Source organism: Caloenas nicobarica, chromosome Z (genome assembly GCF_036013445.1).
Source record: "Caloenas nicobarica isolate bCalNic1 chromosome Z, bCalNic1.hap1, whole genome shotgun sequence".
Taxonomy (NCBI): Eukaryota; Metazoa; Chordata; class Aves; order Columbiformes; family Columbidae; genus Caloenas; species Caloenas nicobarica.
In genome coordinates, this window is record NC_088284.1 from 66,400,283 (window position 1) to 66,412,281 (window position 11,999).

The window sequence follows — 11,999 nt, forward strand, 5'->3', positions numbered from 1 at the left end:
TTTAGTTCTTTGATAGCTATCTTCAGCAGGTCTGCCACTGAATGTGAATGAACAAACGTGGAAAAGAATGTACTCCGCCCATTCATAGATTACGTTCTTCCCATTTGAAATCCAAATTTGAAAATCCTGGAGCTTTTAACTTCATGGCTTTATCCACTTCTTAGTGGTGGAGTCTTGCAGACCTTCATCATACAGGTTGTGAATACATTACTTCGCCGCATTCTTTAAAGAAGATATTCTATATAAAAACTTATTTCTGAATAAAGTCAGTCTAGTTTCTTTTTCCTTGTTTTGCGAATGTAACTGTAAAACTTACAGATTAAAATGCCCAAAATTAACTGCTTGAGGTTCAGAACTTCTGGTTGATATACCAGACGGTTGTGGAGAGACAAATCAGTTTCTTTTTAGGAAATACTTGACTTTATGTGAAACAAGGTTCAGTCACTAGACTAAATAGAAATAGTAAGTTCTAATTTAGAAAAGCACGCAATAAATTCTCTAGAATGTATTGCAACAGGAATATCAGATATCATCAAAAGCTTATTTTCTAGTATGCTAGCGATGACATCCTGAATCAGATGAGTGTTCGTCTGGCCCTGTGCCACATATCCAGGTTCAGAAATTAGTAACTTCAGTCAAAAGTACAGAGACAGTGAGCAGACATAATATAATCTGCCTTTTTCAAATGGAATATATAGATGACTCTGATTTTCTTGTTCCCTGAACTCTAGCAGGTACTACATATTCCAGTGTATGTTACTGTTCACTGTGGCAGCCCTGCGTACTCTTCGTATTAACTTACCTGTCCAGTTCAGTTCTAAGATGTTTCAATTTCAATCCTACCACATTCAGTTTTTCCTTCGCTAATAAGTTTCACAACTCAGTTATCTGTGGTGAGTGATCACAGCATCGCCCTGTTTCATCTGTACAGCTTCTGGTCAGCTTGGAGGATTGAACGGTGGCATCTAAATTCTGAGTTGATAGACCCAGAGTATTGATGAAATGAGACATCAGTTTGGCAGGATTCTCTGTTACTTGTATACTAGTGGGATATTCCCTTAAACTAGTAAAAAATCCAGAATTAACAGACTAAGAAGGTGGTTTGTCTAAAAAGTGTAGCAGTAAGCTCTGCTAGTGAAAGCTGTCAAGAGGTTTAAATGAACTGGAAGATTCTTTCCATCTTGATTTTTGATGCATTGTGAGTTTTTTATCTGGAAACTTCTGTGCTGCATTTTACTCTGGGTTGTGATAAACAGGAAAGAGTTGAAAGGAAAAAATCTCTTTTAGAATCCCAGATCAAGGTATTTTACCCTGGAGTACAAACCAAGCCCTGAACAGACAGGATAAACGGCGGCTGTACCAGTGGTGGTAGCTGCAGGCTGGGAAAGAGTCAGTTTCAAATTCCTTGAAGCCGATCTGGCCCTCAGAGCAGCCTCACAGCAGGCATTTGGGAGCTTACTGAGAGGCTCTTTGGTTGTCTGCTTTGTCTGCCTCTGCGCAGACTCTCTTGGCTGCTGGATTCTGCTCTGTGTGTGCCTCAACCTTAAATACATGGAGTAATCTTCTAGCAGCCCTGAGTAGCTGCTGGACGTTACACTTCCTATAGTTGGTGTTTCTTTCACTTTCATATACCGCAATTGTTTTTCAGTTAAGTTGTACCATGTTTCAAGCAGAAAGATGTGACAAACTGCACTGAAAAGCATTTAGGAGGGAATTCAGTTGTAATGACTCTAAAGGATTACTATTGCAACAACACATCATCAGTAGGGTAAAACTAACCTGTCTCATGACGGTCTAACCCAGCTCACGTTCCCTTGTAAAATGTACTCATGCTGGTACAAAATATTATTTCATGCTCCCTATCAAGTGATGAGATGCATTTTCACACTGGATGCTTCTTTTAAAAGATGTATTTTCCTTCACCCAAAAGTTATTGATGGGTAATGCAGAGTACATTGATGGCTTAGTGAAGAAATTGTATGTCTGAACCTGTATAGCCTGATAACAGATGTGGCCTCTGGCTGTCAATACTATGAAACTCTGAAAATGCTGTGAAATAGCATCTAGTGAGATCAAGAGGTGTATCCAACACAAGATAGGCTTCAAGTAACTCTGCCACAAAAGGCATATGACTCATATTCTAGGAAATTATTACTGACAGTAGGAGCACAACACAGTGTAAAAGAGGTATGCTATTGTGTATGCACAGACAGGGACACACCATGTACCACAGGTGGTGCAGGGGACCTTGGCTGTGCTTGGGAGAGGCAGTGTGGTTTATCGTGAGCTGGGAAGGGTGTAGGGAAGGTGTTCTCTGGCTGGACGCACCAGCTGGGAGTGTTGGGCAGCTGCTATGTCACTGCCCATCACACTCAGACAACAGGGACTCAAATATTCTGTAAAGTGAATTAGAGACATAGTATCTTGCTAAACAGAACAGCCAGGAAGATGTTTGGAAAGATGAATAAATAATTAGAATGTCCTGTGATTTAAAAAAAAAAAAAAAGAAAAAAAAAAGAAAAAGTATTTCTGTTAAAACAGGTATAATTCTTCAGCTGGTATAAATCAATAGCTTAAATGAAGCTGTGCTAATTTACTCCAGCTGGATATCTGGTCTGTTACTTGCTAGTTTGTGTCAAGTACCCAGCTTTGCTATCATCATCTCCAGAAACCATTTAGCTCCTTATTTAGAGCATAAAGATCTGAGAGAAGTTAGAAATTCTGATTGCAAGAATGTGACCCAGCTGACTTCATTGATAACACATGTGACAGATGTTTGGTATACTAAATAAGGAGAGATAAAAAAGGAAACTTCCAACCCTATAAAGACGAAGTTTGAGGTTTGGTTTGGGGTTTTTTTTTGTGTTGTTTTTTTTTGTGTGTTGTTTTTTGGTTGTGTTGTGTTTTGGGTTTTTTTTTCCCCTAGGGGGTAAAAAAAAGCGCCCAACTCCTATTTCTGCATACTGTTCAGAATTAAAAAGATTCTGAAGTTATTAAAACCAGTCTTACCATTGGCAGAAAGCATTGCAAATCTGATCAAATGTATTTTTAAACTAAAATACAGGACATAAAATCCAATGTGAAGAAAGAATATTCCTCAGAGTCTATGAATTAAGTCTTCTAATACAAGGACAATCACCATGGAAAGGTTTACATGAAATCTCATGCCACTAAGCTACTCATTTTGATACTTTTCTTACCAGATGTCTTAATATTTCACAAGCATGAGAAGATCCTGGCTTCTGTTTCAGCATTGTGCAAGCTGTCACAAAAGCTTATGAATCTGCTCTCAAAACAGAAACAAAGCAAATCATTGTATTGATGGAAAAAATGGTAGTTAAGCTACCCAGCCAACAAAAAGCATACTCACCTGGACTGAATAGAATTTGCAATGCTTTATTATGAAGATATGAGATAAGTGATATGTATCTGATTGAATTTCAGGTCATAAAGATAGTGTTACTACTGTTTTCTAATGTCTGCATTGGCTATTTGAAGTATTTAGCTTGCTGTAAATACTGAATTATTTGATTAGCAGAAAATAGTATAAATGTCCTAAATACCCATCAGTGGTCTACCAGAACATTCCTGAAGTTCTAGTCCCTAATAAAGCAGACAGCTGGTCAAAGGCCCAACAATATGACAAGACTGTAATGAGCAAAATATGGTTTGCATAAAGAACCCCACCTTGTGAATAATTATGTTGTGATAATTAACTTATTTTGCATTAGTATGGTAGAGACACAACAAAATAAACAGACCTTCCACCACAGTACTTGAACTTTGTTTAACTAGGCTTTGAGCCCAAGTCCATAATGTCAGCTCAATTAATTTTTTACAGAGGTCATTATTCTGTTTTATAATAAAGTTTAATTGTAAAAAAAAGAAACAGAGTGAGTAGTTTGATTCCGTTGCTTGGAAGTTTTTTGGTGTTCATTGGTCCTGGGTTACAAAAGCCCAAGATTCCAGTTCTGAAGAAAATGTGAAAATTATCATCGTGAAATTTGATTTTCATGAGGAAAATATTGTCCTCAGAGTGCCCAGGAAGACTGAGGAAGTGATTCTGGAGAACTTGAAAGTTTTCTCTTCCAAAACTCAGCCAAAATTGAAGAAGGAAGCTTTAAATATTCTGTAGTTCAGCCGAAATAAAAAAACTGAGCAATGGGATTCAATGAGGAAGAACAACAACTTCTTAAAATTATTTGGTCTAAGCTAATTATTTTCCTGGATGCATATTTGGTTTTTGTTTTTTCCTTACTACAGAAAAGTTGTATTAGTACCATGTTTTCTCTCGTGTACAAAAATACCAAGCAATAAATAATTAGATTGTGTGTCCAGCTAATTATTATATACCTTGCCAAACAGTGGTAGGTCTTGTTTTCTGCTTTCTTTCATGCTAATAATTATTGGAAATCAGGTACTGCTGGTTTGATAACATTTGGAAATGACCGATCTTGAGAATCCCAGGTGATTGTTCTTCATGCAATTTGGCATAGTTCGTTGTCTATTTGGTCCTTCAGGTGGAAATTGCAGGTCAGCAACAACATTTGTTGATAAATGAGCATACTGCAGCTCTTACTTGCTCCACTTTCTCTCATGGCACATACTGACTCTGAACATTTTAAAACTGATTCACCTTTTGAAAAATTATAGTGGAGTTAACCATTGCTAACCTGTTGATGGTCAACCAAATGAGGCAACAAAGCAAGTGGTAGAAAATTTCTCCAGACTGTGTGTCTTGGTTTCCTTTAATTATGTGTCACATTTAAATGTGTATGTCTACTTGGAGTATTTTGAACAACAGTATTTGTTTGGCATGTTTTGGAAAGCAAATCTGGCTTGAATTCAGACACAGTCTTGCTCAAACGACAGTAGTCTTTTTGAATTTTTTAAAAACTTGCTTGGTGAACACAAGTCATACCCATCTCTTGTGTATCCAATAACTGAGAAACTAGATAATATTCTCAAATATCGTTTCAGCTTTTGTTCATGAAACTTTCTCAGATCTGTGCATTTTGTGTAAACTACAGCTAGAAAGAACTTTCTAATCGGCAGGATTTTAAGGGAATTCTACAACTTTGATTTGTTTGCGTCTATGTGACTTCAGCTTCAGCTTTTTTTTTCCACAATCTGCTGCTCTTTTTTTTTTTTTTCCTTTTTTTTCCCCCTTATTCTTTCTCCACTTCCCAACTTCCACCCCCTTGCCTCCCCCACCCCGACCTTCTTTTTTGGCCAAGGTTGCTTGGCAGCAGGAGAATTGAAGTGGTTTTTTGCATTCTGCATTTTTGCCACTCCATTTAATGGGGCCATATTGGCTTTCTCCCTTGTTGGTACACTGTGGGTCAAGTGTAGGCATGTGCATGCTTTACAAATTTATCCCCATCATTGCTAATGTCTGTCCGAGATGTTAGTAGCTGGTGGTTTTGTTTGAGGGACACTTCATGCTGTAATTCTTGAGTGCAAATCACTTTTTGTTTCTTTTGTTCATTTATAATAAGACTGAAATGGAGCTTAAATAATTCCTTCAATGAATACATTAACCAGACTTTTCTATTGTGTCTGTTTAAGAACTGAAAATAATTAGCACAAAGCCACATTTCCTTCACAGAGCTTTAAAAGAAGTCAGGGCATTACCATTAAGATAATAATGAATTCAGTCTCTGTGGAAAGGCAGAGAGGAAAGAAAAAAAGATTAAATATATTTCAAGACAAGCAAAAAGATTTCTGGTGGGAACATTTCACTGTTGAATAAAACATTCCCTTGGGAAATAAATTGCTATTTGGGTTTGTATTTTTGGGGCACTTTGTGAGTATCTTCAGAGAAGCCAAATAAGAACCTCTTTCTGTCTTTAAAAAATTCTAAACCTACAAAACCGGTACAAACATTCACCAGTTTCCTAAGAGACAGGCTGTTAATTCAGAAACAATAATATAACCACTGTTTGGAAAGACTGGAATCAGAAAGCAATATCGTTGATATTCAGGTCTCAGGAAAAAAATATTTTCCAGAGTGGTAAAGATTTATTTGTTTGTTTCTGTCATATAACCTATCCTTCTCAGGCCATGCAATCCTATTCTGAGGCATCAGAAGATGATAATTCAGTAGTGAAAAATGCTAGTTTAGGATTGATTTAATTTGAAAATCTAGACAACCCTTTCATCATTTAAAAGAAAGCTGAGAATCAGAGCCATAAAATATAAGAGTTGTAAGGCAAGAAATACCTACTAACTATCCAAGCCAAAGCAAGCTAGGAATCTAATTTCTAAAGGTTACTTCATGAACTTCTGCATGAACAAGAGAACTCATCTTCAAACCAAACTAAGAGCAAAGATATGAAGAAATCGTGTTGATAGCAGTTAGCTTAGACCTGGAATAGTCTTTTCTACCTTCAGTAGAGAAGCTGAACTACTTTCAAGGGTAACAAGGAATTTAAAGTGAGAAGAAAACACAGAGAATATCATAAGAATCTGGCTACTTTCTTATAGACTTCCTTCATGCTTTGACTACATGAGAATCATGTGTAATATTACGTGACTTTTCTCCTGCCTTCTCATGTGGTGTTAAATGTTTTCTGTATAGTGACATCACTCCAGTAGGTGACTGTCCATCATGCCAGTAATGGAGATGCTCATGTAAAAGCTATCTACATCTACATGACCTAAATTATCATTCAGCTATGGGGTCACTGGGAACTTAACCTTGTCACCTGTGGCAGATTACAATAGTCCACGGTTTCCTTTAATTTTGTTACAGTGGCCTAGAAATGAAACAAATCTTCTTGTCTGACCTCACAAAAATAGAAGAAAAAAAGGCTTTGGGTAAGAAAACGATTTATTTGGACTCAAACAGAATTTAATTTATAGAAGGGAAGGGAGTTTTCATGGGGAAAGCAATCCACTTCACCACCCTAGTTCTATCTGTGAGAACTCAATGGTGAAAGAGAGTAAAAAGTCTAAGCTGGACTATCTCTGCCTAAAAATCAGGTTTTTGATTTAGAGTCTGCCTTATCTCTCAGTTCACATTAGACATAAATTCTTCTAGTCTTTAGTTTAAAGCAAAAGCTGACTTCATTATAGTAAAGGCTTCAAATTATCAACCCTATTACAAATGCATTGACACAGTCTCTCTGATTACCTGGGTCTGCCTATTACCCTATGGGGCCTAGAAAATCTGTTTGGAAAATTTTGAACATTCTGAATGACCAGTGTATTAATGTGTAATACAGAAACATAGCATCTAGAGAGTGCTGTCCTTAATTAAATAGGTAGTATCTCTTTTGCATGTATTCCTCTGAAAAAGAGTGTACTCATACCCAAGACATCCCCAGAAGGAAACATATAGAGTAGATTTCAAACTATGCATAGATTTCGGTCTCTTTGTGGAGGAATGAAAATTCAGAATGATTAACAGTGCAAAATCAGGCTGTAAAATCTTTGCATGTTTACAGTTCTTACGTGGACTTCTGTAAAGACAAACAGCTTTCAGAATTAAGATGTGGAGCCAGACTATCATCACTTCTAAGTTTGGTACCTGATATTGGTCTCTTACCCCTCCTTACCCACCCTAATTGCTTTTTGGAGAATAAAGGAAGAAAATCTGAATTAAAACTTCAGCACGAAACCATGGAAGATTAAAGGCAACAATAATAATTTCCTTGTTTCAGAACTCCCTCTGAGATTGTGTTAAACATTTCATGGAGAAACCAGTGATACTAATCAAGTTCATTTGACAGCGAGCAACTGCTGACATGCACCTGTGGGTCTTCTAGGATGCCTTTCCTTCTTACATGTTTGTGTCTTGCAGGGCTGAGGGATGCAGTAAAGCTCTTGTCACCTGCACAAAAGTGTGGCACTCTTTCACTTAGGTGATACAGTGGAATGTTCTTAGCTTTCATTGAAAGTAATTCGGAGTTGAAATACATGCGCAAGTTGCTATGCTGTTCAGAGTGGAGTTCAAACCAAAAAGCATGTACGATAACTTGACTTGTTAAAAGTCTGCATTCCTCACCCCTCACTATAAATGTCTTTGCTACCTTTTTATTATCTAATACCTTAATTTCTGTCATATGCACAATGTTCTAATTTGTTTGCATTGTAAAACCCAAGAGATTCATGCCTAAGAATAGTACTAATAAGGAAAAGTAATCCTTCTTATCATTGTAAAGACATTTTGGCCTCTTGAAAAACCACGAAGCTTAAAGAACCTGATTTTTAAAGTTATTTTGTCAGAAGAAGCATTTTTAATAAGCCAGGTCACTTTTTTTTTCTCAAGTTTTGAAGTTAGTAATAATTTTTCTGGGTGCTTAGGGCTTTGAATATCCAAAATAAGAAAAGCTTTGACTGAGCAACTACTCCTGGGATGTGCCCAAATAGTTAATTGTAAATATCTGAGGCCACATCTGATATTTCTGCTTTGTGAGTGAGATACTTTGGAATGTCTCAGCCTCTGTGCTGAGAAAGGTGCTATAGAAGGTACCATGATTATTTGCATCAGATTGCTGGCCTGAGTTATTATTTCTGTGCCTTCTGAATTCAGCAAAGCATCATTATTACACCTTGCTAACAAAGAATTATTACTAGTTTACTTTATTGCTGCTCACTGCAAAATTAATGAAGTTACTTCCACAGTGGGCCAGTACTCAAGTGCAAGAAAACCTAGACTCTTTTGTCTCGGGTGCATCCTTCCAACCTCTAGTTTGCGTTAGGGCTTTTATTTTCTAATTCCGTATACCTCTGCCTGACTCCTCAAAGATTTCTGACCCATGGACTCACACAACTAGATCTAAACAACTCTTTTTTAACCGTGTTCTGAGCAAGATAGGGACTGAGCTAAACCAAGAAAAACATTATTGCTTGATGTTTGCTGGAATTTTGTCTCACCTCAATTTTATAAGTCTCCTCTGTAACACTGAGCAACTTTGGTGTTATGCTGTTGATCTTCATGCATCCGCTAGTGAAACCCCCTTTCCAATGTTCTTTGGAGGTTCTTCAAAAGCTGCATATTGCTAATGATGATTGCTGCCGCTCAAGGTCGGATTTCTGCCAGGACACTCTTTCTTCATATGGTTTACTCACTGCTTAAGAAGGGTTCAGTTGCCTTATTTTTGGAGACTGTTTTCTAAGCTCATCTGATCATAAACTGAAGGAACGGAGATGAGAGATGTGGTTGCCATGTTACAATGATAATAGTTTTCCTGAGATAATGAAATGGTGATATGTATGTAGCCAAGACTTCAAGGAAACTTGAAAAATGGAAAACAGTCTTTCCGGATATTAATCCAATTTACTGACACTCATCTTAAACAGATTGATTCCAGCTCTCTCAGTAAGGATGGCCATACTCTATAAGGACTAAGTTTCTTTGGCAGATGTATAAATTACAGTGAATTCAGGAGGAACTACTGTGCAAAGCAGAAAACTAAACAATATAAATCAAGAGGAGAATAACCATTTTTAGATGACTGTGTGTTTTTCAGTTGTCTCCTTTTTTCAAGATTTTATTACTCAGAATTGCTGAGTAAAGAAAAAAAAATCATGTTTTTCTTGCTGCTCTTGTTTGGTTTTTTTTCCTCATCTTCTTGCTTCATCTCAGTTTCTGTATGACTTTTTTTTACTTTCTTGGTCTGCCAATTCTTCTTGAATAGTGCCTCTGGCATCTACTTCCCTCCCATGTAATAGTCAGCATTTAAAGCATTCATATTGATCTGCTAAATAGTTAAGTTTTAAAGGTTAGCAATATTTTATTGAGATTATTTATACTCCAAATGCATTCTTTACGAAGACTTCATTTTAACTATTGGTAACTTAGGAAGACAATACAGTACTTCAGCAGGTTTGGTTTCTCTTTGAAAACCAGTTAGAAATTGTAATAGCAGGAAGCTGACTGCTCTTATAAGAAAAGATTTTGCAGAATCGGGGTATTTTTGTACAGGTGAAAAATAAATGAAGTAGGAAGGTGAATCATTGGTGAGGAAGTGACTATTTTACCCTGTTTGTAATTTGACTTCTGAAGTTAGATGCGCAAAATTGTAAGAAAACCTAATTAATAATAATTTTAGTATTATATTTGCTGACTATAAGTGCTTAAAATCATGAGTATGTTACTTAAAAGTTAACTAAAACTACAATTTCTTGAAATAGCTTTTATTGTTGAACATTTTTTGCCACTTGTGGTATGAAACATTTTTATGAAATACAAGATGTTTCAGGGACATTTTATTTGTAAGATAATTACTTCTTGATAATTTTTATTACAGAAAGAACATGGGTCAGTAGCAGGGCTTCTTTTTCTTTTGCATACATGCATGTTGTCCCTGCTCATTGCAGGGGGGGTTGGACTAGCTGACCTTTGAACCTAAACTATTCTATGATTCTTTTTCATTGTTTTTTTCCTCTGATATCCCTGAGGACTCTTCTTTGCCGTAACTCAATAATATAAGAGCAATATCAGTGAGTGCATCTCTGAACATTATCCACAAGATGACAAGCTAAGTATAATTTTTAAATCTCCACACATCTAAAACTCTGTTGCTTCTATGGAAGGCAGTTTGGTGATGTGTTGTTTTGTTGTGGGTTTTTGGGGGGTTTTTTTTGTTTGGTTTGGTTTGTTTGGTTTTTTGTTTTTTATTTTTTTTAAAAAAACCCTTGAAATTTACAGCAAAGAAGCTTGAAGCAACCAAAAGAATTAGGTGTCCTCTATGTTACTACTAGAGACAGGAGGCTTACATAAAAGAAAAAGTCTGCTATGTTAACCAGCATAAATCTTGGATTCAGGAACTCTTACTTCTTCCCATTACTCACTTCATATTAAGATATTCCCATCCCCCACTTCAATTTTTTTAGATCATCTCCTTCTACTCAACTCATTACAGCTGCACAAGCTCTGCAGCATCTCTGATCTCACTTCCCAGCTGGCAGGGAGGACTGCCTCCTCCCAAACAGAAATACCAACTCACTCGTAGGGAGTGGCAAGGCAAATCTGTACGTCATCCTCTCCTTGGACACTGCATCTCATATTTGTGGTGCTTCTAGGCCTTTTTTTTACTCTGACCTTCTCAGTTGGGATAAGTAGAGCCAGGATAATTATGGCATCTGGCTAGCAAAGGGATGAATACAAGAAATCTGCATAATACAAGCAGCAGAGCATGGACTTTCTTCTTAGTAAAATAAATAGCAGTTTTGAGTAATAACAACAGTCCATTTTGTAAGTCCTGTGCTTATCTTAAATACATAAGGGATTACCTTGTGTACCATTCCTGATTATAGTATCTTGTCCTTCAGATGAAGAAACAGAAAAAGATAACCAGAAACTCCAAACTCAATGATTACCATGCATGTGTATCTCACATATCTTTATAGGAAGATAAATCAGTATTGCATGTAATTAAATTATGATTGTTACACTTGGCTAATTCATACTAGAGTTGCAGTCACCATTGTAAAATACAGAAATTTGTAAAGTACAACATATTCTTACCTGGGCACTCTGATAAAATATACTCTTCTCTCAAGCTGTCACTTTGAAAATACATTGTGAAGTGCTGAAAACTGAAAAACCTACTAGATTTCCAGTAACTTTCCTCCCTCTTCCTGGTTGCTAGCAACTTTTATGGATATTTCACCTGTAGTGCAATTCCTTATAGTCAGTCTAATGAAAAGCAGCATATTCCATTAACAGGTCAAAAACTCCTCCCCAAAATTACACAAGTTTCCAACATTTTAAATTTCCTTTATATATTAAAAAAAAAATCATTCTTTAGCATGGAGAAACAGAGAAAAAAGGCATATGGGAGCATCAATAATGATGTGGATTTGTTTTCATTATTCATTTCAACTATAAAAAATTCCATAGTAGTAACTAGGACATTTGATAAGTATTGGTTAGGCACTTACGGAAGAAACAACCCCTTTCTCAAGTAGCTTACATATATTCCTAAACTTGAAAACAATAGATGTAAAGTTAGTTTAAAATGGTTTTAATGCATGCGTATATTTAAGTT

The 11,999-nt window shown here is 36.4% G+C and overlaps 1 protein-coding gene across 2 annotated transcripts in view; it reads left to right on the top strand.

The window, feature by feature from the left end:
• Positions 1 to 11,999, top strand: part of ADAMTSL1 (ADAMTS like 1) — a 444,801-nt gene that overhangs the window by 105,423 nt on the left and 327,379 nt on the right. The window lies entirely within an intron of this gene.